The 26,571-nt window shown below is 46.3% G+C and overlaps 1 protein-coding gene across 1 annotated transcript in view; it reads left to right on the forward strand.

The window, feature by feature from the left end:
• The window catches only part of PRMT2IP (PRMT2 interacting protein), a 190,855-nt gene that overhangs the window by 24,824 nt on the left and 139,460 nt on the right, over positions 1-26,571 (forward strand). Inside the window, exon 2 of the mRNA XM_090028546.1 lies at positions 17,847-17,925. The gene's annotated coding sequence lies outside the window, so the exon portion shown is untranslated. The remainder of the gene's footprint in view (positions 1-17,846; positions 17,926-26,571) is intronic.

The following is a 26,571-nucleotide window of genomic DNA, read 5'->3' on the forward strand; positions in this document are numbered from 1 at the left end:
CTACTGGCTCCTGAGCCCGCTCACTCCCAGTGCCCCCCAGCCCCATGGTACAGGTGGGGGGCAGCGCACAGCCCTGACCCCCTGCTTGCCGGCAAGGAAGAAGCTGGTGCTGAGTGCAGGGAGAAGCGGCCCTTCGCCCACCCCACGGCTGGCACTCCCTTCTGCAGGTGCTCACAGCCCACGCAGGGCTGTCTGGAGCAGGCACAGGCAGCCCCATGCGGGCTGCAAGTGGTTACAGCGTGGGGTGCTGGCCATGGGGCAAGCGAAGGGCTGCTTTTCCCCACACTCAGCACCAGCTTGTAACCCAGCTCTGCTGCCAGCCTGGGTTCCACACCAGTTCCAGGCTTACTCATTGGCAACGGCAGCTGTGGCTCTCTGGTTTGCCACACCGGGCAGTATTGGCTGCTGCTGCCCACCCAGAGCTTGCGCACTGGGCAGCCCACAGGCGGCAGTGGCAAACACTGCCTGGTGTGGCAAGTGGAGGGGCTGCAGCTGCTGCCACCATGCACAGCCCTGACAGGCAAGCCCAGAGCTGGCAGTGGGGCTGGGTTACAAGGTGGTGCTGAGTGCAGGGGGGAAAAGTGATCCCTTGCCCGCCCTGTGGCTGGCACTGCAGCCGCTCGCAGCCCGCCTAGGGCTGCCTGTGCCTGCTCCGGACAGCCCCGCAGGGGCTGCGAGTGGCTGCGGCAGGGAGCAGCAGCCATGGGGTGGGGAAGGAGCATGGGGAAAAGCTGAGCACAGGGGAAAAGTGGCCCCTTGCCCACCCTGTGGCCACCGCTCCCTGCTGCATCTGCTAGCCACCTGAAGGGGTGTCCTGAGCAGGCACAGGCAGCCCTGCATGGGCTGTGAGCAGCTGCAGCATGGGGCACTGGCCACAGGACAGCTGAGGGGCTGCTTCCCTCCTCCCCCCCGCCGCGCTCAGCTGTTCCCCGAGCCACTTTGGCCTGGGCTCTTTCCCTGTCCCTGTCCTGGGTCCTCCCCTGCCCTTTCCCCCTGCCTTACCTGAGGTTCTGGTGTGGGGCAGCCATGTGGTCCCAGGCCAGAAGCCCCTCCTGGGGGTAGGGCCAGGCAGGCCCTGTTGTTGTGGGAGCCTGCCGGGCTTCCCCTGGGTCCTACTGCCCTTGGTTTCTGCCATTTTTTTTTTATCCAGGGGCTGGATAGAATGGCGTTGCAGGCCGGTTGCAGCCCACAGGCCATATTTTGCCTGCTCCTGGTTTAGATCAGCTGCTGACTGCCCTCTCCTGACTGGCATTACATGAATAAGGGTGGGGCCTCAAGATCTGGCTTACCAGCATTATATTTTGGTAGGTGTCCTAATTTATAGCTCTCCTAGGCAGTCACTAAATTCTTAGCAACAGGTCCAATCTTTACACCTCTGGTCAATGAACTCTTTCAGTTACTTCACTGAGAGTCAATATTTGTTCTTAATCATTTGCATTTACAGGCACTAAAATGAACTAAAGCAGAACAAAGTAGTTGCTTTGTTCTGAAGTCATTGTTTTGTCCTCTGGATTTTGTCAGGCACTGGTTCAGTCATAGCCAAATCACATGGTTTGCTTCTGATACTGCTTAGGCAGTTGGTAGCCAGAAAAGCTGACACCAGCCATTGTGAAAGTGCTGTCAGATCAGTAGAGAAACTGACCTTGCTGGTTAAGTTCCTTATAGTGGCTTTATATGTTCTTATGTGTTTTCTGTTTCAGTCACTTCCTCTCCCTTTGAAGGGCTAATAAGTGTCTGTGGGAGAAGTGGGGAGTTCACTAAAGCTTTAGGTTCTCAGCAGCAAATTGAGTGGCTTTTTAAAGTGGAGGTTCTTTCTGAGTCATCCACTGTATGACATCCAGGTGCCTGGGAACTAACATGAAGTAAAAATGGTGAAAGGGTGAGATGACCATTACTTAGAAATTGTAGGAAAGCAGAGCTGGAAGGGACCTCAGGTAATCATCCAGTTCAGTGGTACTCAGTGTCTGGTCTGTGAAGCTGTGTCATTCAGCCCATGGGGCTCTCTTCAGCCCTTAAATATAGCTACCAGGTATAATGACCAAAACACCAAAAGAACACCCCTTAACTTGGGTGTAATTCATTAAAGTAATTCATTAAAATAGGCTCAGGAGATCCAAGGAAGGGGACTTCTGGGCTAGGGACAGATATTCAAAAAGCCTGAGCCTGAATTGATTCAATCTTCACAGCATATGCGATGCATAGGGAGGGTGTGCAGAGCGGGGAACATGCCCCCCTTGAGATTGGCCACCCCCAAAACCACTGCCAGCTCCTGCAGGCAGTTGCTGCTTGCATCCACCCACCCCTTGCTGCCAGTGCAGCAGTTTTGTAACCAGACAGACATCCCAGAAGTGCAGGCACATGCCTCCAGTGGCTCAGGCAAAAAGCTGGGGGATACTAGAGCAGCCCTCCCTTCCCTTTGACAGTGCTGAGCTGACTGGGGTGTGGGCAGACCCCAGCAGGATGCTGTGATTAAGGAGGGGTTCCCCCCAACCCTGAACAGCCCAGCAGGGAGTGTTTATCATCTCATTAAGAAAAAAACAGAGGGCAATTATCAGCTATCTATTGATTCTGCCTTTGTCCCATCTGCCACAGCTTGGTGGTATCCAGCATGTGGTCTGCTAGGTAATGCTGAGAGGTGTCTGTGCGGGGCAGGGGAATGCCTGCTTAGCAGAGAGTGGGGAGGGAAGTGAGGGAGCAGAAGCCAGGCAGATGGCTGCAGAGACTGCTGGAGCAGAGGGGAGGGGCCAGCCTTGTTGTGGAGCAGAGAACCCTGCCCAGCACAGAGAGCATGCCCAGATACAGGGGGAGTCTAATTTAATTTAAACCAGCAAGGGACAGACTCGCATAAACTGTTTGGAGCCAAATCAGTTAAGTCTGATACTACATTCAACCAGGTTTATCTCAAACCGGTTTCAGCCATTCTCAAACTGGTTTATGTGCACTGAACTTCTGTTCTGTTACAGATTTAAACCAGTTTCTGATCATTTAAACTGGTTTATGCATAATGTCTGTCCCTAGCCCTGCAGAGCTTTTCTGGACTTGCATGTGGAGCTCACAGTTCTGTGCAGCTCTGTGCTCTCATCTGGTTATGGATGATTGTTAGTGATCAAAAGTTAACATAATGTATTACAGATCATCAAATGGCCTTTAAAGCCTCCTGTGCCATCTGAATCTCTCATTCACTGGTTGTTGGTGGTGCCAGTATTCTGATTCTGAAATTTAGAAAATCTTCATAGCATCTGATTTAATGAATCTGGCCCGGAGTAGTTGTTGTGGAGATGCTAGAAGATTCTGCTCCTTCGTGCACCCCTAGACTATCAGGGTAGCAAAGGGATTGTAACATGACCTTCTAGTGTTGCTGCTGTGCATTGGCAGAGCAGTTAATGTGTGTTACCCAGTGCAGACATAAGAGCAGCTCCCTGTTGCAACTCATAGTGCTTGGCAGGAAGCGCTGTTATTTGTAATGATCCCTCAGACCCAACAGAAGTTCGCTGTTATGTCTGGGAGTTGGGGATTTCAGCTGCTTGCTGTAAGCCTGCAGCCTGGTCTCCACAGCAATGTCACTCTTCCCTTCCAGACTCCATCTGTTTTCAGAATGGGAGTGGAGAAAGGGAGCAGAGGGAGCTGGCTCTTGGGGATCCCCAGCCAGCTTCCTTTCACCCATCCCACCCTCCAGCGCCAGCTGAAAAAATTCCAGACCAAATTCCTTCCACTCCCTTTTCCCCCTCCCATTCTAAAACCAGCAACAGCCTGGGAGGTCCGCAGACACAAGTTATAGAATGCACTCTGTTTTGAAGCATATTCCCCTGAACCCTCGTATAATTTTCATGGGAGTGGGCCCTTTTAAAGTGGTCTGTAGCTCTGCACTTGTGTTTGGTCACAGCTCTAAACGGCTTTCTGGGGCTATTTTGGGTGACAATTGTCACTTGTGTCTGCACCCCATATGGATCTATTCTATAGGCATGAGTTCCAGTCATCCTTTGACCTCAGACTAAAGCCTGACCCCAACCAGCTAACAATCAAAGCCTTGTTATTCAAGCTGCTGGATGTTGTGACAGCCACATCATGAAGTTAAATTAGCAACTGAAATCAAGGACAATAAGAAGTCTTTCTTTGGGTATGTAGAAAACAGAAGAAAAACAAATGGGAGTGTGGGGCCATTGCTCAACAACTCAGGGCATCTCGTTACCAGCACTCAGGGTAAAACTGAACTCCTGAATAACTACTTTGCTTCTCCAAGGGGGCCATGGGGAAAATCATGCTAGATAAGGTAAAGAGTGGGCATGGTGGGAATGACCACCTTCCTGCTATTGACATCGAACTGATGTGTGATCAGTTAAAAAAATTAGACATCTGTAAGTCAGCAGGACCAGATGAACTTCATCCAAGAGTGCTGAAAGAGCTGACTGAGGTCATTGTGGAACCCCTGGCAAAACTCTTCCAAAACTCATGGCACTCCCGGGAGGTCCCTAAGGACTGGAAAAGGGCCAGTGTTGTGCCCATCTTCAAGAAGGGGAGGAGAGAGGACCCAGACAACTATTGGCCAATTAGCCTAACTTCAATCCCAGCAAAAATCTTGGAAAAATTCATTAAGGAGTCTGTGTGAGATAGGACTGCAGTAGGTAGGATTCTGAATTGTAGCCAGCATAGCTTCATCACAGGCAGATTTTGTCTTACCAATCTCATCTTCTCCTACACTCAGGTAACTCGCCACCTGGATAAGAGAGAGGAGGTTATCATTGTATACCTAGACTTCCAAAAGGCCTTTGATCTGGTATTCCATGATGTTCTTATAGGAAAATTGGAGGATTGCAGGTTTAACTGTTCAACAGTTAAGTGGGTAGGAAGCTGGCGGCAGGGTGGGAGAGTTCTAAAGAACAGATCTGTGTCATCCTGGCAAGAAGTGGCCAGTGGTGTCCCTCAGGGGTCAGTGCTTGGTTCAGGTCTTTCAACATCTTTATCAGTGATTTAGATGTGGAGGTAAAGAGCTCGCTGGCCAAGTTCGTGGATGACACCAAGTTATGGGGAAGCGTGGTCACACTTGAAGATAGGCTGCAGATACAATCAGACCTAGACAGGCTGGCAAGTTGGGTGGATCAGAACCAGATGAAGTGAGAAGTGTAAAGTGCTCCATTTGGGGATGAGCAATCCCCAATATAGTTACAGGCACCACAACTGAAAAGGACCTAGGTGTGACAATAGATCATTGTATGAATATGAGCTGTCAGTGCAATGCTGTAGCCAGCAGGGCAAACAATACTCTGGCATGCATCAAGCAATGCATCTCAAGCAAAACCAAGGAAATTATTCTTCCAGTTTACTCAGCAGTGGTGAGACTGCAGCTGGAATACTGCATCCAGTTCTGGGCCCTGCACTTCAACAAAGACATGGTAAAGCTTGAGAGAGTCCAGAGAAGAGCCACCCAGATAATCAGAGACTCGCAAGGCAAGTCATACAAGGAAAGGCTGAGGGACCTGGGACTCTTCAACCTAAAAAAAGAGAAGGCTGAGAGGGGACTTGGTAGCAGCTTCCCACTACATCAGGGGAATATATCAGGGGCTTGGTGAACAACTGTTTTTACCAAGGCTCCCTTGAGAAAAACCAGGAGTAATGGCCACAAACTCCTGGAAGACCATTTCTGGCTTAACACCAGGAAAAACTTCTTCACAATTGGAGTGTCCGGACTGTGGAATAAGCTCCTTCCAGAGGTGGTGCAATCACCTACCCTAGAAATCTTCAAGAGGAGACTGGATTTGATGACCCCACTTGTCTTTCCTGCCTAGTGCAGAGGGGCTGGACCCTATGATTTTGCAAGGTCCCTTCCAGCCCTTACAATCTATGAATCTGTCTATGCCCTTATGTTGATTACAGTAGTTTTAACCACACTAGCTTGATGGGCCATCTAGGTTTAGGTGGAACTTTGACTTCTTTTCTGTGGTAGTTATTCCTTCCTATCTTCATCTTCCACCACAGTTCTCTACTTCGTTTTATGGACAGGCAAGAATTTTTTTTCTAGGTTGCAGTGACGGGAATACCACGTGAGTTTTGTCTTCCTCTGGAGCAGTTGGCTGGGTTTATTTATTGCAGTCTTATGTTCAGTGGGCCAATACCAATAAACCACAGTAGGGGATGCTTGCTCTGGGATTTACTAGCTCTCCAGATCAGTGGTTCACAACCGTTTAGACTCAAGGCACCCCTCATTTTGTTTTTTGACTACAGAAAAATAGTACAGCAATCCTTACGTTGCAAAGAACTCAGACCACAGGAGGTCACAATGTCTTTGACACTATGGATTCCTATTTGAAATCTCTGGGTTTATCTTATGAAACGTGTTTGCACACGTATGAGTGCTAACGTTTTGTGGCACCCTATAGCACCCTTGAAAGGATCTTGAAACACCCCAGGGTGTCACAGTACCCTAGCTGATAATCATTCCTGTAGATACTCTGCAGGTTTAAACATTAGCCACTGCAGCACATGGGAATTGGCAGGATCCCTGTGGTTAGAAGCTGGAAGTAAAAACTGAAGTGGTTTGAAGCCTGGGCCTTGAAATAGGGAACGGGAAGCAAAGAGGAACAAAAACTGAACCCCAGAGGAACACTAGGATGGGTTAGGGAGAAGTGAAAACAGCTGTGATTACTAAAAGCACTGATGTGAAACAGTAGGAGTGCTATTTTTGTTTCTTTCACTTCCCTGTCTGGACAGGTTTTCTTGGCTCTAGCCCTTTCCACCAGCCTTAGCTATAAATTCCTTCCTACACTGGGTGGGGTAATTGATGCCAATGTCTTTATTTTCTGTTCCTCTGACTATCAAGTCTCCAAACAGCCAACTTCTGTGCAGCCAACTTCTGGAGATGAGCTATGGGGAGCAGGGAGAGTGTCTTAGCATCAAATCTGAACTTGTTCAGCCCTTAAACTTGGCAAGAATGGACCCACTAACTCACCCATCTTAGGGCTTTGGGGCTAGAAGAAGACTCTGCTGTCAAGGCCATTGGCTGTGAAATTCTCCTCAGTAGTATATATTCCATAACATCTTTTGGGGCCAAGTCCAAGACCTTATTGCAAAAAGAGATGTACAGAGTGGTTGGTTTGAATGTATTGTACTGTACATACTATGATGTTCAGCACTGAATGTTCTCCTCTTGCTCTGGGATGGATCTGGCTATACTCCAGTGGTTGATTTAGTTTTTGGGCTCTTCTTTGTGAAGTTGAGGAATGACCGTGAAAATCAGTGACTTGAAGCTATTGGGAGGCAAAATAACCTCTGCTTTTAAAGAAGCTGAATTCAACTGCCAAAGCAAAAGACTTTCCATGCTTCTGAGGCTAGTCTGGACCAAAGTACTCAGCCTGCACATGTCCTATTGAGGTATCTAGGTTACAAGTATTATCCACTGGAAGTACATAAGGTTCCAAAGTGTATGTCATTTGGTTATTTAATCACACTAGCTGCTTCCTTTAGTTGACAAAAGCAGTTCTCTTTCCAGGAGGATCTCTCCTCTGTCCATGATGGTGTGTGGGACAAGTTTTCCTTCCCTGCCTCCTGTATGGCCTCTGTCTGACAAAATCCCTTCTTACTAAAGGGCAGAGTTTGGTTACTAATCCCAGAAGAGCAGCAGCCGTCTCTTTTATGGGCAGGACAGAGTTAAGCCCATGTTTCACTTGAGTGTTCTTCACCTGGTGCTGAAGGCAAAGGGGTCAGGTTCTGGCTGGGGAGGTCAACCACCGTGGTTGGTAAAGGCTGTGTGAGCAGGGGGTGTTGCTCTGACAATGAAGGCTTTAGGCCTTACGTTTTGTGGCCCTGTAGGAATATTTGTAGCAACCTACCTTGTTGTTCATGTCTTTGCTTGTCCTCTGCTTTACTGCATTTTTGGCTACTAATTTGTTTTGTACCAATCTCCTGTCTTTTGCTATTCTGGGAGCAGATGCGTCATTGCACTTTAAAAGGAGAATGATCTGTCCTGTGCTTTTCTAAGCTTGATCCTTGCCCTGCAGGGGAATGGATTCAATTCTCAGTTACTCTGTCCTTGCATTTGTAGTAGGGACATAGTGCCATTATGGAGCTGGGTGAGTTGCTGCCTGCACCCCTGATTAAATTAGAGCTACCTTCAGGGCCACCCTAGTTTATGCTTTGTTTCCTGGTGGCTCTGTGAAAGTGAGACTTCCCACAGTATTATGCGTATTGTCCATGCACTTGCCATATCAAGGACTTGTAGAAAAGTTGCTGTCATATCTGTATATCCGCTCCCATCAGAGAGGCCTACTGCATGAGCAGTTGTAGCAAGCACTAGTCTCATCTTTGGGTGATCCCAGGACTTTAGGACATCTCCTTACTATCCTGCTGTATATCCTCAGGGCTCTGGCTGGATCTTGCTCATGGGAGACTCCTTTCCCCCTGGCAAGTCAGTCTCACCAATATCCTGACTGGACCTTGCAGCTTAGTGGAAAAGAACCCAGCAAACCCTTAGGGTAGCTTGGGCTTGCAAACATAGATGTGCCATCCCCACAGGAATTGAATATGGGCTGCTCCAGCCTCCCCCAAATCATTCATCTCAGAAGGCAAACTGAGATAAAAGGCCAAAGAGATTTACTGCATAGGGCAGAAAAACATAGAAAAAAGGTTTAAAGACAGCTATACAGAAATAAAATAAAACTGCCTCACTGCTGCCTTGTAACCAGAAATGGCTTCCTGGGGCTCTCCCTTTTATAAGCCTCTAGCAATCTAATTTCTGGGGAGATCCTCCGACTTTCTTGGCTGGGTTCCCTGCTTCCTTTAGATTCCAAATGTCTTCTACTTTCTCCCTACAAAACGTCTCCCCAAGTCATCTGGCTCCCTCATTACTTTTGTAGTCAGTTCTCTGAAAAGTTTCCTGTCTCTGATGATGATCTATCCACCTGATACCTATTTTAACACCTCTGATACGCACTCAACCACTGCCCGATACACATTCAGTTCCACAGAAAAGTTTCTTAAATTAGTGGATGATTCTGCAATTTGTTACCTGCCTGATAGTTAGGTTATGGGAGTTACCTTTGAGAGGGACTTCATCACTGAAAAGTGATACAAGCCCTAATCTTTAGGTCTAGATTATTTGTTGATTAGGTCAGACAACTAAAATGCAGTTTATACTGAATGCTATATTTTATATAAAATAATTAAATGATAAGAACAAGTATATCTTATCATTCAGCGTTAATAGAACCCAAATGTGATGGTAGTTACCTTACTGGAGGGGGGAGATGTATCTCTGTGTGCCCGCTTGTGCATGGGTGGATTTAGGATTTTGAAAAGGGGGCTGCAGGTGGTTTAGTACATCATCATCATACATAACACAACACATTTTTCTCCAGTTAAAAAGAAAGTAGAAGCTTTACTAATATAATAGAGACCTAGGGCTTAATTTATCAAAATGATAGGGGCCTAGCATGGGAATTAGGGGTACAGCTTCTGAATCAGAACTGCCAGCCTAGACTTCGAATGCTTCAGGCTGCAAGTGAGAGGAACAGTGGAAAAGACCCTGCTTATATCCAAGTCATGCTGCTTTTCAGCAAAAACTCTCTGCCAATGTGTGACACAGGATACTGGGCAAAATGGACCTGTGGTCTCACCCAATAAATGGCTGTTTTTGTTCTTACAAGCAGATTGCCTGTCATGAATGATGGGGGGAGGTGCAGGTGGGGCCACAGCACCACCACCCAGCACCCCGTGGTGCTGCTGCTCCACCTCTGGCCCCAGGAGCTCCCCCCCATCCCCTTCCACCCCCTGCCTCTGGCCCTGTGCACCCCTCCCCACATCCATCCCCCCACACCCTCACATCCATCTCCATATGCCCCCCTGCCCCCTGTGTCCAGCCGCGTGTGCCCCCCACCCCATCCCCTGCCACCACCCGCATCCAGCTCCATCAGCTCCCCCACCCTGTGTCCCCCCACCCCCCGCATCCAACGCTGTGCACCCCCTCCCCTCCCACCCCCTGCTGCTCCATCCCGTGCTGCCGCCAGCTAGCAGGAACGGGGTGAGGGGTGTCTGCATGTGGCAGCAGCCGCCGACACCCAGCAGCAGGCAACATTCCCTCCTCCCTGCCTCCTCTTCCCCTCTCCTCCCCCTCTCCCATGGCTGTTGTTGGGGCCAGGTGGCAGCAGTGGCAAGAAAGGGCAGGAGTGTGGCAAATGTGGCGGGGGGAGAGTGGTGGCGGGGCAGCAGGGGGTAGGGCGCTGCCACTGGAAATCTTCCCTCTCCCCTCCCTGTCTTCCTTTTTCCCCTCTTTCCTGCCGTCTCCCCCTCCCCCTCCCTGTGGGCTATTGTTGGGGGGGTGGCAGCATGGTGGCTCCCTCACGTCCTTGCTTCCTCTGTCCCTAACGCTCCAGGCCCTTGCAGCCAATCAGCACACACCCTCTCAGCGGCGCATGCACAGTTGGCCCAGAGCGTTACAGAGAGGCAGACAGACTAATGCTTTTACTATATTAGAATTTAGTGTCAGTCATTTCTACACCTGACTTAATATTACTGCACCTGAGTTAAGGTGTTTACCTAGAGCCAGAAAGTCTTCAGGGCTGTAAAATAGAAGAATAGCTGACAGACAGCAAAATTACTTAAGAAAAGGTAGTATGAATAGTAGAATATCAAGACCAATAAAAAGAAAAAGAGGGTCATTAATACCTGTGTAGTAGAGAGAGATTAGCAAGAATCAGGTAGTTGATAACGAGCCATGAAGTCAATTGACTCCATCAGCTCAGTCAAGGCTTACACTCAAGAGGAGGACTGAGAAAGTGCTTCAATGACATCCTCAAGGCCAACTTGAAAAAATGTTACATCAACATCAACTTATGGGACACTATCACCCAGGACCACCCCAGATTGAGGAATAGTCTATTGAAAGGATCTCAGTACTTTGAAACCTTAAGACAACAACAAGAAATGGAAAAGTGGGAGCAGCAGAAACAGCATGTCGCGGATGAAATCAAGAACACAGAGCCACTCACACTGCACGGAAATACATGTCTGAGTTGCAACAGAGTCTGTCCATCCCAGATCGGCCTCATTGACCATCTTTGGGTTCACAGATAAAGCAATCTTGGGAGATGATCATCCTCAACTGCAAAGGATTGGCAATATATACATATATACACTGGCTGAATAGAAATGCTGCTGTTCCTCCCAAGCTTTAAAGTTTGGGTGGAACAGGAAGCAAGAGGGGGTGCAACTGCACCCCCCCCGGGTCTGTGTGAATGTGTGTGTGCCTGTGTGTGTGTGTGCAAGAGAGAGAACAATATCCCTCCAAATAAACCACTGCTTATTTGTATACCCTGTGATATCAGAACTTTCAGGGGGCTGTTATGTCTCGTGTAAGGGGCCTGAGTGGTTGGAAGTGGTGCTGGTATAACTGAGAATGAGGTCACTGTGTGTTGCTCTGAGGGCTTCTACATTTACAACTTGCAATTTCTTCTTTATGGTGTTCTGTAAACAAAAGAAATAATATGGGAGGTCCCTCTTAATTTATATATTTTTGATGATTATTTTGCTATTGTCACCTCTGAAAAAGTCCTGAAACATTTCTGTTGCCCTATTTTAGCCTTTTCTCCTTTAAATTAAGATTCCTCCCTCCCAACTCCATAGTAATTGAAGTATGCATAAGATTTTAACACAAAGATGGATGCCAGGGCAGGGAAGTGTGAGGGCAGGGATCAGTAACCCTCGGCACGCGTGCTGAGCATGGCACGCAGGGCCATTTTACTGTGCACATCACCACCAGCCTGGGCTCTAAGCAGCTGCATGCAGCCAGCCATGCAGCCCAGGCTGCTCCTAGCAGGAGACTGGGAGGCTCCAAGTCTTGGTGCAAGCAGACTGGGCTTCGTGGGCCGGCTGCAGCGGAAGACTGCAAACAGTTGCTCCGGGCTCCGGCATGTCGGCACTCTGGCATCTTCCAAAGTAGACATTATGTTTTTTTCAGCACTCCAGCCAAAAAACATTGCCTATCCCTGCAGTAGGGACTAGGTAAAAAAGAGCTACAGGGGCTTTTAGCCTGACTGCTTAAAATCCTTGTTTGCTTTTGGGTTAGTACTTCAAGTGCATCAAAGGTGTGTGTTTAATCTTTAACACTTCAACCAGTCTGCTAAAGGCTGAGAGAGCTCCCAGGCCATACCCAAGAAAGTATTTTAATGGAACCCTTTGGCAAAACCAGGGAAGATCACAGCTGAAATGCTGGATCTGTAAGGTGGTGTTATTGCAAATCTACTTGAAATTTAAAAACTAATGCAGATTTCCCGTGATCTCTGTAAGCATAGGATGGGAGTGGAGAGCACTGTGTGTAGTGTTTGATTTCTATATTTCCAGCAAATGGAAAACATCGTTTACTTACAGTTAAAGCTTCTCAAATGTCAAGAATTAATTTACTAGAGATAGCAAGGCTACACCTGCCAAGATAATGTCTTCACATGTTTATTTAGTTCATGAATTATAATTTTTAATTAACAGTTTCACTTGTCTACTCTCCAAAACAATCAGTGTGTGGTCACGTAGTAAGTACAGTAAGTGTAGGAAAGATACACTTCATCATCCCTCCATAATAAGCAGACAGGAAGGAAAATTCTCTGCTAGCACAAATAGGTACAGCTCCACTGACTTCTCTGGAGTTCCAGCATTTGTGCTACCTAGAATTTGGCCTTAACTTTTGCTTTAAAAACAAATACTCCATTGTTAAGATTGCAGTGACAACTGTGGTGCCTCCATAACTTGTATGATTGAGGCCTTGGGGTGCATGTAGGGAAGTGGAGGTTCAAAAATGTATGGGGAAGGAAATGTCCACCTAATGGAAGCGGGGGAGGGTCGAATAGACTCTACCTATTCTAGAATATGGGGTTAAATCTTTGCTTGGAGTTACCACACTGAAGTCATTATAGTAGCAAAAAATGAATCTGTTCCAGGGCTCGGATTATACAACACAGGTTAATTCTGACAAGAGATCTGATCTAACACTAGTGGAAATCATTAGGGGTGTTTTCATTGTCATCAGTGGGAACTGGGTTCAGGCTGTTAATGCTGAGATAAGGTTGTTATACTCATAGCCATGCCTACAGGATACAGCCTGGGCAGAAGCAATTCAGGATTTCTTCTCTTTCTCCCATCTTACTCTTCAGCATTCCCCAGCCTTGATAATAGGAGGAGCCACCCTCTGAGTAAGGGAAGTAAATTACCATTTAGTTGAACATAAGATGACCCCCCAATAATTAGCTTCTGTATTTGGAAAATGTATATATTTTTTATAATTTTCCAGGTATAAAATCTAATTATTGAAAGTTTTCCTTGAATTTATTGCCCTCCCACTGCTGCAGCAGGTAAAGTAAGTCTTGGGGGGGGGGGGGGTCAAATGGCCCTTCTGCCCTCTGCCCCTCCCCCCAATTTCTGCTCTTCTTATTTCAGACTCTGCTCTTCCTGAGTCCACCACTTACATCAGCTGCTCTGTATCCATGGGAATAACAATCCCATGGCTTCATCCAGAGGCCACAAGGTTGGTGCCTTCACATCACCCTTTATCCTACCTTACTCTCTACACACCATGAAGCCACTAGGTGCTGTTGAAAGGTTGGAAAATTAATGAATGTTTGTTCCCAGCTGTTTCAGGGAGTTATTTGCAACCTGGGCATGTGTCAGCCCTATAATTACAGACCTGCCTGGCAGGAACATGGTGACAATTAGATCTGGAGAGCTGGCAAGTCACCCACCCTTATGGAACACACCATTGTTCTCCCAAAAGAGTTCCTTCCTCAGGTCGCTTCATCAGAAGGGAAAATAACTAGCTCTTGATATTTCATCATCTCTTAACCCTTTCTACAGCAGCCAGCTCAGCAAGCCACAGGCAAAGGCAGCTATAGAAATGTATATTTATTTATTTATTTTTAAACAGCAAAGGAAGGGTCAATGAGGTTTCAGCTGTGTTGGCTCCAGTCTGTTTGTCTCTGAGCTTGGTAAGTCATAAAGAGAACTACAGAAATAAAGAGTAGATGGAATTGAATGATTCTTGATATGACAAGGCCATTAGCTAAGATTTCCCATGGAAGACAAAGAGAGTCTTGTTCGAGTCCTTATCATTAGCGTATACATTGGATAAGACGTTCCTCTATTTATGTGTGCCAGCAGTGAACCCAGCCCCTCCCCCTTGTGCTCTCACTGGAGTCTCTCTCTCCTTGATCTTCTTTTCTGTGCTAAAGTGACTTTAGCAGTTTGGAAAAGGGGCCAGGTTGATCGCCCTAGGGCCTAGAGAATAAAGCCCTCCATCTATTCCCAGGGTTAATGTAGCATGTGCAGCGGTAATGGGGGCATTGTTGTATCCTTGCAAAATGCCTCATCCCTGACCGAGAGGGACCCAGTGCAGGGGTCTGAGAGGAGTTCATTTTCCATGATCCTTTAAGTGCAGAGCCTCTCTGCTAGTTCAGCCATTAAGACAGCCAAGTAGTGCTATCTGTGATAGAAGAAGGTGTCTACTAGCTCTTGAGTGAAACCAGCAGCTTGTTTCGTAAGTGGCTAAGACTTCAGGCCCATCTCACCCAGTCTTCTGTCTCTAATAGGTAACGTAACAAAGCTGTCAAAGCTTGAAAGTGGGAAAATGTGAAATAATCTGCCCTTGTATTAGGGTTCATTTTGGTTTTGGGGACTGAGAAGGCATTAATTTAACAGCCCACAGCAGGGTTACACCACAGCTTAGGATGGGATGTGAAGGGGACAGCATCAAAGTGAAACCACAATATGGGAGGGGCTTACAGAGAGAGAACAGTTACCCAAGCTGGAATTTGGCCATGGCAGTGAGTTTAGCACTCTTACTGAGGAAACTGCCATGGGATTCCTGACTGATCACAATGAGCATTTCAGATCTCCATCAAAAGAGAGCATTTCAAGTTGCATTCCTTTGATGCCACACTGGGGCTTTGACAGAGTGCTGACTCAAAGGGAGGAATGATCCTTATGAAGTCATGAATATCACTTCTTGACTCTTCTGGTTCCTGGCAGGTCTTCCAGTCAACTTGTGCAAATTTGACCCTGCTTATCTGGTTTGATGATGACAGGGTGACCTTGGTGGTATATCTGTCTGTCTGTCTGTTGTAGCAGAATACTTCACAAACTTGGTACAGTGACTCTTGGAAAATGGCCTTTCCACTGGTTGCACAGTTAGTTAACCTTAAAACCTGGGTTGGTATACATCACTGAACTGAGAGCATAGCATGTTGGCACAGAATGGTTCCATTTGAGTGCTACGTATGGTCTGAATGTAACTTGGCTGGTGACTTAGGAGTAATTTTGGTTTCTTTGCCCTGAAGCCAAGGTCAAAGTCCATGCCACTGTGTTGACAATCCATGGAGATGGCAGAGATAGTAACAATGCAGTAGTGAATTATTTATTGACTTACTGTTAACACAACAACTTGACCCTAGAAAACAAGATTGATCATACCATGCTGGGCTTATTACCTTCTCACCCTCCCTCCCCACTGATTCCAGGGCAGAGTCATGGCTAAGTCAGGTGTGACTGTTGGTTCAGAAGTGAAATCTGCAGCCTCTAAAAAGAGCTGAGGTTGTAGTTATGGTACTTATATTAGAGGAGCACCCTGGGGCTTCAGTTGTAATGGGACTTCTGTGTGCTGAGCACTGTTCAGTCATAGCAGTGGTAAGAAAGTACCTCCTGTGCAGTGGTTGAACCCCCAAAGCCTGAAAATTCAGGTCAGACAAGCACCCAACAGGTTGGATAGGCAAACACCTTTGTCAAGGAATGTAATGGACCAGATGTTTTCACTGGTGTAATCAGCAATGTGCTGCTACAAAGAATAAAGAGGGAGAACATGGGGAGGGAATAAAATACAGAATTCTAAGCCAGGGTAATTTCGCCCAATCCAGTGGAAGATTTTCCCAGAAAGAATCTGGGGTAAAACACTCACACTATCAGTTATACCAATATAGATGTGCAGTTTATCTTCTACATGAGCTACCCCAAGATAAGCTGCACATCTGTACCTTCCTGATCCCAATGTAATTATTACTTATCCTCCCTGGGTGGATGGACAATAACATGGTAAATTAAATACTGTATCAGCCAGTGCTGGGAATGCATGTTAGGAAGAATGATCTGAGTTACTCATACATGCTGACTTCTAAATTCACCGGAACTACTCAGGAAAAGGACTCAGGCATCAGTGTGTAAAGCTCAAAGAAAACCCCTGCCCAGTGTACAGTAGCAGTCATGAGAACCAAGTTTCAGACTGTACCCCTAATAGATCTGCAAGAGACGGATCTGCTTGCATGCTTCATAAACTCATTTAGTGTAAGAAATACGCATGATGTGCCAAATGCTGCTTTTGCCTACATCTGTGTAAGTCTGGAGTGACTTCTCTGAAGTCAATAGAATTTCTCCAGATTTGCACTGCTGTTAGTGAGAGCAGAATTTGCCTCCATGTTTTGTTACATAAATAATTTCTGGTCTATATTCTATTGTCTGAATCACTTTTTATTGCTATAAAAAGAAAATAAATGTAGCAGACTCTATATAATATGGGAAAATGTGCAGGGTGGTGCTCAATTAATATGTTCACGAAGACCAGTATCAGATATCTGACTTGGACAATATTTGAGATTGAGATGTTGTGTGTGATGTTGTCTGCATTCACTGGAGTTCAAAAGCATGTTTCAAAGGAGACTTTTGGGAAATGTGTGTGGAGAATGTGAGTTAAGCGCTCTGGTCATGTGGGCAAAGAACAGAAGGAAACATGAGTTACTTGAAACTGCTTTTTTGAATAGGAAGTGTGTTTTCTCTTATGGACTTGCAGACTGGCCACAATGGAAACAACCATCTTGATTTGGTAGGAAAGGGAATATAAAGCCTACTGGTAATGGAGAACATGTATTTGAACTGTGAAAAGCCATGGGCTATAGATATGGGGCATAGACATTCTGGGATGCGTGCTCCATCTCCGTTGATAGTGGACTGGTTATAGGCTCTGGGGGAAAAAGAAGGTGGTTGTGCTGTGTTTTGAGCTACATTTCAGAATCCTGTAACCTGAACTTGGTGTCAGCCTATCCATGCTTTCCATACTATTTGACTAGGTTCGTTTAGTTCTACTTCACTTTTCATTTTATTTTTCCCCCTTCTCTTTCTGTCAGATTGTAAATAAAATCACCCTTCATTTGAGGTGCTGTAAACTAGATAGGGAAACCATTCATGGCTACAGCTACCAATGAATTCCTCAAAAGAAGGAAATCTGAGGCAATGGCAGAAATAGGCAAAGGTTTGGGGACACAGTGCTGGACATTATGAAGTCTGAGATGTTCCTTTACAAACAGTGCCAGAGAAGAGCAGCCCAGGGCTCATTTCAGGCACAGAGTCAAATGACATGAAAGCTACAGCGTACTCTTACAAGGCACCATGGGACTGTCATTGAACCTAGGGCAACTATCTGCCATCTCTGGGCTGGCATTGATTTCTCAAGGCTGACTTTTGTGGTTTTCTTTATTTCATAATGACACTTTTAGCAGTTGGGCTTATGAGAAAGCTTCTGGTCCCCACTGAATTTACTGACTTGGTAGGTCACCCATAGAGCAGCAAGAAAAAAATTCTTAATTTTCATTTTGACTTTCAGCTCAGAGTAACTGTGGCTCAAAATGAAACTTGCTGATCAGAAAGTGATGAGACTAGAATCAGAGATGCCTCTGAGATATTACCTCCATGAGTAATGTGTGTAATACTCCTTTGGCAAAATAATAGTAGAAGTACTGCATCAATCCTGTCCTCCCCCACTCAGTACCCCAAATCTGACTCCTCCCATAACCACCCACCCAATAACCATCCACCTACTTTGCTTCCCCTTCCAGGAGCCCTCATGAAGGTTCTTCAAGGTGTCTGGCTCTCCTACCTGGCTTCCATGCCTCATTGCAGCAGCAGTGATGGAAGGTGGGTGCCCAGTCTGGCTGAGGAACAAAGCCAACTTTCATATCAGATGGGATGGTTGATTGGGGGATGAGAGAAATAGCTTGGTGTAGGGAGTGCCCTCCTGGGGCTGGTGTAAAACTCCTAAAAAGATGGTATCTCATAACTAACTGTTGGAGTAGATTTTTATTGTTTAGTGGATTCACTTGGTGGATCAAGGAAGGGAAAAAATGAACACCAGTTTCCCTGCCAGTCCTCTAGCTTCCAAATCTGAGCTGGAAGTGGGCAGAGCACTATCATGACTGCATCAGCATATCACATGCTCTTGGCAGCCATTTGAAAAGGTGGGTGTAGCTCCCCTCCCCCTCCAGCTTCCATTCCACCTATGATTACATTGCCAACTGTATTGACTCTACTTTATATATAACACATTAGTCAGCCTTACCCCACTACCTTCTTTACCAAGGTATTGTGTGTATCTCTATAACCCTGTTGTGTGTGTATAATACATCATTCCAATGCCTATATATCCCTGCATTAATAACACTTTAGGACAAGTATTCAAATATTCATATAGTTGTAAGTATAAAAAACTTCTGTGTACTTATGCTTAGTTGTATAAACATAGAATCCCAGAAGGTTTTGCATTCACACTAAGTCTACCGTGGAAATTTATTAGTAGTTGAACTGTCATAACCTCTGTACTAATTGCAGGACATACCTAAAAACAGAATTTATGACCTTGGTAGTGAAGACTGTACAGAACGAGATAAGGGGAAGATGTGTGTATGTCTTTGTCATTTGCTACATTTTGGAATGTGTACAGGGCAAGATAAATGGAAAAATGCATGAAGTCTGAGGTAATGCAAGAGAGTATCCTATATGTTATCAACAACAAAGTATAAATACAGTGGTGTAAAAATGTATGGAACTGCTCTATCCCTCCTTTTGGATAAGTAATGGATAACTGTCTTGTGAACTGGTTAAAATTATCATCAGTCACCTAATTGAATCTCGTTAGTTGGGTCTCATAAGTCCTGTCTTGAAGATTATGAGATAAGGTGAATGTCTGCTTTCTGTTCCTAACTCTTCAGTCATAATCCCCTCACAGTCCAGGAGTTACTGTTCTGTTCTTAGGCCTCAGTCTTGGCCCAGCCAACTAATTTCTCTTCCAGCTTCCTGCTTGCAGCTCCTGAGCACCCACAAGCCCCTAGGAAACTATATTTCCCAAGTTTATGTGATGATTTACATCTGTGCCTCAGCTGAGGTTGTCCTACCACTCGTGACTATGGCAGACAACAGACCAGGAATATCCTGTTAACTCTTACATGTGTATTGTAATGGAGCAGCAGCCTGATTCTGATCTTAAGAAAGCCAAATGTCCCCCTCTCTTGTGACCATGCTGGTAAACTGTAGCTTGTGTTATGTCAGAGTGGCACCTAGCATGATTCATGATGCTCCAGGCAGTTAGAAGCCATGAACCAAGCCTCCAAAATTAACTCAAAGACCTCCTAGTTTTTGAGATTTTTGGAGTTCACCTATACCATATTTCCAAACAGATTTTCACTTTTTCATGAAAGGTGCAATTCCTACCCCTTCCCCCTGCAAAATCATGATTTTATTCTGGACTTGGCTTGGGACTGACCATGTGGTTGAAGGTGTTGGGGAAGAGTGTTAAATTATTTATAAAACCCCAAATACGAACCTCCATTAACATTAGGGAAATTTTGAGCCTTTGTCACCCATCGTGATTATTATCTGGGTCTGAAATAATCATAGAATTATAGGAAGTTAGAGTTGGAAGGGACCTCAGGAGGTCATCTAGTCCAACTCCCCCTGCTCAAAGCAGGACCATCCCCAATTAGATCATCCCAGCCAAAGCTTTGTCTAGCCAGGTTTTGAAAACCTCCAAGGATGGAGCTTCCACCTCATTTCTGGGTAACCTGTTCCAGAGTTTTACTACCCTCCTAGTGAGAAAATTCTTCCTAATATATAACCTAAACTTCCCTTGCTGCAACTTGAGACCATTGCCCCTTGTTCTGTCATTGAATCATGAAACATTTTTCCATCAGCACATGTAAAAGCACGTTACAACAAAGGCAGTATCAATACAATCCTCTTTTACAGATGGGTTAACTAAAGCACAAGGAGGGAAGTGACTTTTAGGGCCTGTGACAGAACTGGAAATAGAACCCAGAGCTCCTGGCTCTAATCCAGGGCTCCTGCATGTTGTGTATTTTGGGGGAGGTATGCTTTGATATAAGTAAATAGCATGGTGCTGCTGGCTGTGTCATAAGTGCCCTGTGCACAAAGGACTCCAGGCCTGGAGGACTCCAGACTAGCATCATTCACCAGAACAACATTCAATTAAAAAGAAATAAATAAAAGGAAAAAAAATACCCCCAGAAAACAAACTCCAGTCCAAGAAAGCATTTGATTGCACAACAAAGCAATAGGATCACAAGCCCTACTGGGTCAGATGCCTTGGAAGGGATCCAGCTGGGACTGTGTTTAAATAGAAAGGTTATGTACCTGTAAGATTTATTTCATCTTGTAATTAGGTGTTTGTTTACATGACTCTGTGACTCTTTGGTAATGTTTGCTTTACAGGCTTGTAGAGCCTTTTAAAATCCTAGACATACAAATTCCAAGCGTGACCGGTGTTCCAGGGAAACCTTTGTTCTCAGCTTCTGCTGTTCATTTTTGAACATACTGAAATGCTTTACAGAATAACAAGGTCCATTATGAAGGTTGCCCAGGGGGATGTAGCCTTGCTTCCTCAGAGGAGCATGCCATTTAGGTGCTGGCAGGAGGCATGGCAGGATAGCTTTCATGTTGCCATTCCCAAACATACCTAGGCAGCACAGCTATGATCTCCAGCAATGGACTAAAACCTAGTCTATGGTTTGGCCATGTTGCCAACAGTAGTGTTAGCTAACATGAGCCTACTGATTTTTTTTTTAAGCTCAGTGTAGACATCTAAAGCACTGGGTTGTCTAAAGCAACTGCTAACTATCCTGTTCAGACACAGTAACAGAATTTAGCATGAGCTAGGCTTAGGTGGCTGTGGTGCTGCAAAAGCTGTAGCTGTTTCAAAGAGTTGCCTTTGACTGATCTTAAGATGCCTGCAGCTATGGGCAGAGAGCCAACAGGAAGTCTGATATGCCCTGTGTAAGAGCTATTGCTTCCGTGAGCATATCCCACTCATCAGACCCCATGTGAACTCATTAATTCCTGCTGGAAGCTCCATCCTGGAGCTCTGGAAGTAGACTTTTCCTCTAGAGACTGATGCAATCCTTCCAGTGTGGAAAAGATGGGAATCCAGATGGTCAAATAGTGCTTATCCTTCCCTGATATCTGTGGCTTCATTGTTTTGTGTGAAATAGGTTACAAACTGCCCAGACCCCTGTGGTTTCCGCATTTATTTGCATGACTCAAGCATTTTATACCAGTAAGAACCTCTGAAGCTTTATCTATCAAGTACAGATCAAGCTTCCCCCTCCAACTGTCCATGTCAATTGTTATCTGATGGATAACAGACTACTAGGTCAGTCTATGATACAAAAGCAATGCAGGCATAGTAGGACCAATAGTTCGGGACAATGGGTTCTCCTTTGAAAGGAGGTGATCTCTTCTGGATCCTCCAGAAGACAATTATCAATATAAGGCCTTTACTGGAACAGGTTATACCTAGGCCTTCATCAGGTATAATCTGCATGAACCATATTGGAATTAAGCTGTGCAAAGGTTTTTGCTAAGCTAGAAGAAGAATCCCAGAAGATTTTTTGTTAAGCTAAAAGGGTTTTTTTTTTCCACATGACCATTGCATAGATACAAAAACTATTGCATAGTTTTAAAATTGTTTCAAACCATCAAATGCAGAATCAGCAAATTGCCCTAAGAATGGATATTTAAATAAATGTTTTACCCCAACAGTGGCAGCAGGTATGTGTTTCAGACCCATCTGTATGACTCAGCTGTAAGTCTGATAAATGTTTTAGATAGGGCTAGAATTGGTTTTGTGGGTCTGTGTTGGCACCTAAGTGCTGTGGTTATGGGCACATAACAAAACTATAGGTGGTGGTTTCACAAATGCTTTCATGCTAGATTGCTGGATACAAGAATAACAGTGGTGACCAGTGTGGCAGGGATAGCAGGGTGATGAGCATGGTCTGTAGACAAAAGGTAGAACATGCTTAATGTTGGTTACCTGCAGCCTTGGACCTTGGAACTTGTTTTGCTAAGAGGGATGTTGATGACCAACACAACATTCACCCCCTCTCATTTTGATCAAGTGCTAGAGGATCTTAATCTTCTGCTTGGTCAATTGTCAGAGATGGGCAGAACGGAAATGGTGTGTAATGTTTCTTTGATGGATGTGATGTATTTGCAAGGCAGTATCTAAGCCATATCCTGGATTAAGATAAACAAAGGATAACATCTCAAATTAACCCTGATATTCACATAAGTAACTTAAAAGGAGGAGGATAAGAATGACTGTTTACAAAGCAGATAGGTCAACTGAAAACTTTCCAGAGTCCTGTCTTTTGCCTCCTAGATGAAGCTTGCCTCTGTACGGAGGACCATTATGAGGCCTATGGACCACTGAAATACCACTGCATCTCCAGAGTCCTTGTATTAGCCCTCTAAGATCATGGAGTCAAAGGCTCTTTGTCACTTGGTCATTGTTTGCAAGTCCTTGGCAAACTTCCTTCTTGCTTTCATGTTAATGATTTTGAATCCAGTCACATCCATATGTGTTTGGGTGAAGCTGGTGGGTGTCACTTGAGGAATGTATTTTTTCATCCCTGTATGTTTTCAAATTTTGTGCAGTCAGTTGATTTCTCAATCTTTGCTCACTGTAAACAACTGACAACAACTGGAAACAAATGTGTATTGCTTAACTAGCTGAAACAAACAGTTGTCTGAACTGCTCAGACTTCAGTAACAACCTAGTTCATATTTTTCTCACTCAAACTTTGTGAAAATGACTTACAGCCATTTAACGTTGTTGGTTTCTTTATTCTTAGCTTGCTTGCTCTCCCCTTGTTTTAACTGTTTTTCACATGCTGCACTGCATTTAGGTCAAGAAGTTTTCATCAATGGTCAGGCCAAGGTCAAAGGTCCCCCTGAGTGTAGCAGTCCATTGGGCTAGCTAGTGTGGTTAAGGCACACCGACTTCTGTAATCACTGACCTAGAAGGCAGTGGTGTCTAGCAAGGGGTGGGTAAAATGTGGCTTGTGGGCCGAATTCAACCTGCCAAGGGATTTTGTCCAGCCCGCAGCAGGTCCTTCAGTCCCACCCAGCCCAAGCACAGAGGTAAGCCAGGGCCATAGCAAGTGTGGCTGGTCCCGCCACCCCTGGGCATGCAGCGGAGCTGGGGTGGCACAGTGGCTGGACCCCATTTCTCAGCAGCCCCAGCAATGGGGGTCAGGATTTTGGGGCAGTGAAAGCATGGTGCTGGGGCTGAGGACAGGGCACAACTGCAACCTGCTCCCCACATGCGTCTGCCCACAGAACTCGTGTCTGTTGCAGGTGTGTGTGGGCAGCAGATTGTGGCTCTGCCCTAGCCCTGGCACAACACTCTAATCACCCTGCAATCCTGCCCCATGATCCCAGCATCGCCCTCCTGTGCTGTTCTTAAACCATTCCCAGCCCGCCTACAGCCTCATCCCACACAGCGAGTTTTGGTGACCTGTTGTATGGGGTGGCAAGAGGGATGCTGACCCAACCCACGGTAGTTCAGTGAACTCTCATAAATTCTCTGTGGCCCGGGGCCTAAGTAATTGGCCAGTCCTGGTCTAGCATCATGTTCAGCTGCTTTAGGCTTCTCAGCTGGGCCAACTGGGACAGTTTTGGCACGAGTCCAAAGCTGAGCCTGAACTTATGCCTCTGGAGTTCTGGAAAGGTTCCTTCATTACTCTACCACCACGTCCCACTTCCATTAATTGTGCAGGCCCTATTTTAGAGAAACCCCAAAGGATTGTCCAGGCTTGTCTGTGTAGTAAAATGACAGATTGTGGATCTTTCACTTAAAGAGTATAATGGGGAATCAATGAAATATCTATAACTTTGTCATTTCTGGCCTGATTTGGATGAACCTTGGAGGAATGGTAGCTCCTTCTGCAGGCATGAAGCTTGCCAAGTTTCAAGATAATAGGTGCAGGGGTTTCAGGGAAACTGCACCTCAAGGTCGTGAAAGCAAAACTCATGTCACTTGTGTGTGACAAGCCATAGGGGGGTGAAAACTGCAGGCCTTCTAGGCCCTGCTGCAGCCATGAAGCCTGCCAGCTGTCAAAGAGATAGGTGCAGGGGGAGTATGGGCTCTGGGGCCCTGCACCTCTGGCTGCTAACAGGCAAAACTCATAACATGGGTGCTTGTGCAGCTGTCTGTCTTGGGGCACAGGGGGGTGAAAACTACTGCAGGCCTGGCTGGTAGGCCCTGCTGCAGCCATGAAGCCTGCCAGCTGTGTCTGTCACAGGACACAGGCGCACAGTGAAAAATCTACTGAAGGCCTGCCAGGCCCTGCTGTGGCCGTGAAGCCTGCCAGCTGTCAAGGAGATAGGTGCAGGGGGAGTCTGGGTTCTGGGGCCCTGCACCTCTTGCCGCAGGCAGGCAAAACTCGTGACATGGGCGGGTGACACTGTGCGTGTGTTCAGGTGTGCCCTTCCTGGCACTGGGGCCTCAACATGGCAGTATTCCCCAGTGAGGTCTCCTCCTCCCCTACAGCCTCAGTCCGGTCCACCACTGTAAATAGCAGCAGGTAAAAATAACTTAGTTACTCAGCAGTCAGCACCAGTAGCACCAGCAGCATCTAAGGTAGCCAAACTGAACTGTCAGGCCCTTCTTTCCTCTCAAGTAGGATCACTAGTGCATGTCTGTTCAGTGCGCCCTCACTGTGAGACTCTGATGTGTGTCTGTGTGTGTGTGTGTGTGTGTATTTGTGTTCAGGTGCACCCTTCCTGGTGCTGGGGCCTCTGCACAACATGGCAGTGTGCCCCAGTGAGGCTTCCTCCTCCCTTATAGCCTTATCTCAGTCCACCACTGTAAATGGCAGCAGGTATAAAATAACTTAATGAGTGAGCAGCACTAGCACAGCTGGACCAGCAGGCTCTCTGGTAGCCTAGCCAAACTGTCTCAGAGCTTTTCTTTTTATAAAGGAATTGAAAGCAAGAAGTAAAAATGTTGTGTTGGCTTATCGTGCGTTTTTATGTTTATATGTTTATTATGGAAAAAAAATGGAATAGTTAGAGAAATATATCTTAGGAAGCTTTCAGGTTGAAAAACCCTTTGTCAGACTGAGAAAGCACTTGCAGTTGGTGTGTCTCCTGGTCCTGGATGGAAGGAATAGTAAAGAAGCTAGAGGCTGGCCTGGCATGCAATGCAGGCAAGAAAGCCAGTCAGTGAAAATGGAAATGTAGGCATCAGGGGGTGAGGGCTGGAGTTGGGGCGGGGAAGGGGGATGTAACAGCTCATGCAGAAATGCAGAGGTACCTGGGGAGTCAGATGTCTGGCAGGTTGCAGTGTGTCAGAATCCACTGTCTATATTGAGTCCATGAGTTTCTGTACCTAGGAGGCTGAAGAAGTGAAGTTCATAGGCCTGGTTTGTAGTTCAAAGTGGTTTGTAAATTCAAACAAGCACCTAACCTCATCACCAGAACTCAAGCCAACTTCCTACAGCTCAAAACACAAAACCTGCCAACTATCTCCAGTACCCGCACAAACTGTACACCAGAATCTATCAAAGATAACAATACGCAACTACCTGTGGGGCACATTCCTCACCAAAAAAAAAACTCTGCCTCCAGTCTCTCTCAGGCCAGATCCTAAGAGGGAACAATTTATAAACCACTTTTCACAGCCGCATCTGCTTGGGCTTCCTAAGCTTGACAAAGGGCTTTTCAATGCAAAAGCTGGCATCCCAGACAGCTAAGCTGAGCTCAACTGGAGCCTCACAATTCCACTGCAACTAACAAGTCTCGGGCCTGCCAAAGACATGACAGGTCTGGGCTTTCCCCAACCAAGACTATGTGTGCCTACATTAGCTGGAGGTTATGGTGCCTCCTACCCGCCTTCCACCAGGGGATTGTTGGTCCTGGCATTTACAGGGTTGCTGCACTGCCAGCAGTCCCACCAGACCTCCCTACCCTGGCAGGGTGCAGTTTTAGTGGTCTTGCCCAGGACCTGGGGCCGCCTCCTTCCCCATAGCCTTAGTCCATATTTCCAAGTTCATTCTGGCAGGGGAGTGAGCTCAGCAGAGACATGTTCTTCCCCTTCTGGCTGGTGATGCAGTGAGTGCCCCCTCCAGCTGAGAGTGGGACATTACCTGTTTTTTTTAAAAATGGAAAAAAGAAATTGGTGCAGATGGAGTGAAGAAGGTGGCACTCAGTCCATCTACAGGTAGAGCTTGAGGAACCCCAGCAGAGGGAAGTTCACTTTCAAGAACACCAGCTGCTCCACCAAACCAGGATCCAAGCAGGTGCGGTGGGGTGTCACAACATCCCCAGCAATGCTAAACACCCTCTCACTTGGAATACTGGTTGGTGGACAAGACAGGTTGCTAGGCAACTGTGGGCAGATCCTGCCACATCTGGCTGCAGCTTACCCAGTAGGCCAAGGGGTCATAGTCCAGAGGCTCCACATCCTTGGCGAGATAGGTAGCCACAGAA

The sequence above is a fragment of the Crocodylus siamensis genome, chromosome 15, assembly GCF_052110815.1.
Source record: "Crocodylus siamensis isolate JL-2025a chromosome 15, ASM5211081v1, whole genome shotgun sequence".
NCBI classification, from domain to species: Eukaryota; Metazoa; Chordata; order Crocodylia; family Crocodylidae; genus Crocodylus; species Crocodylus siamensis.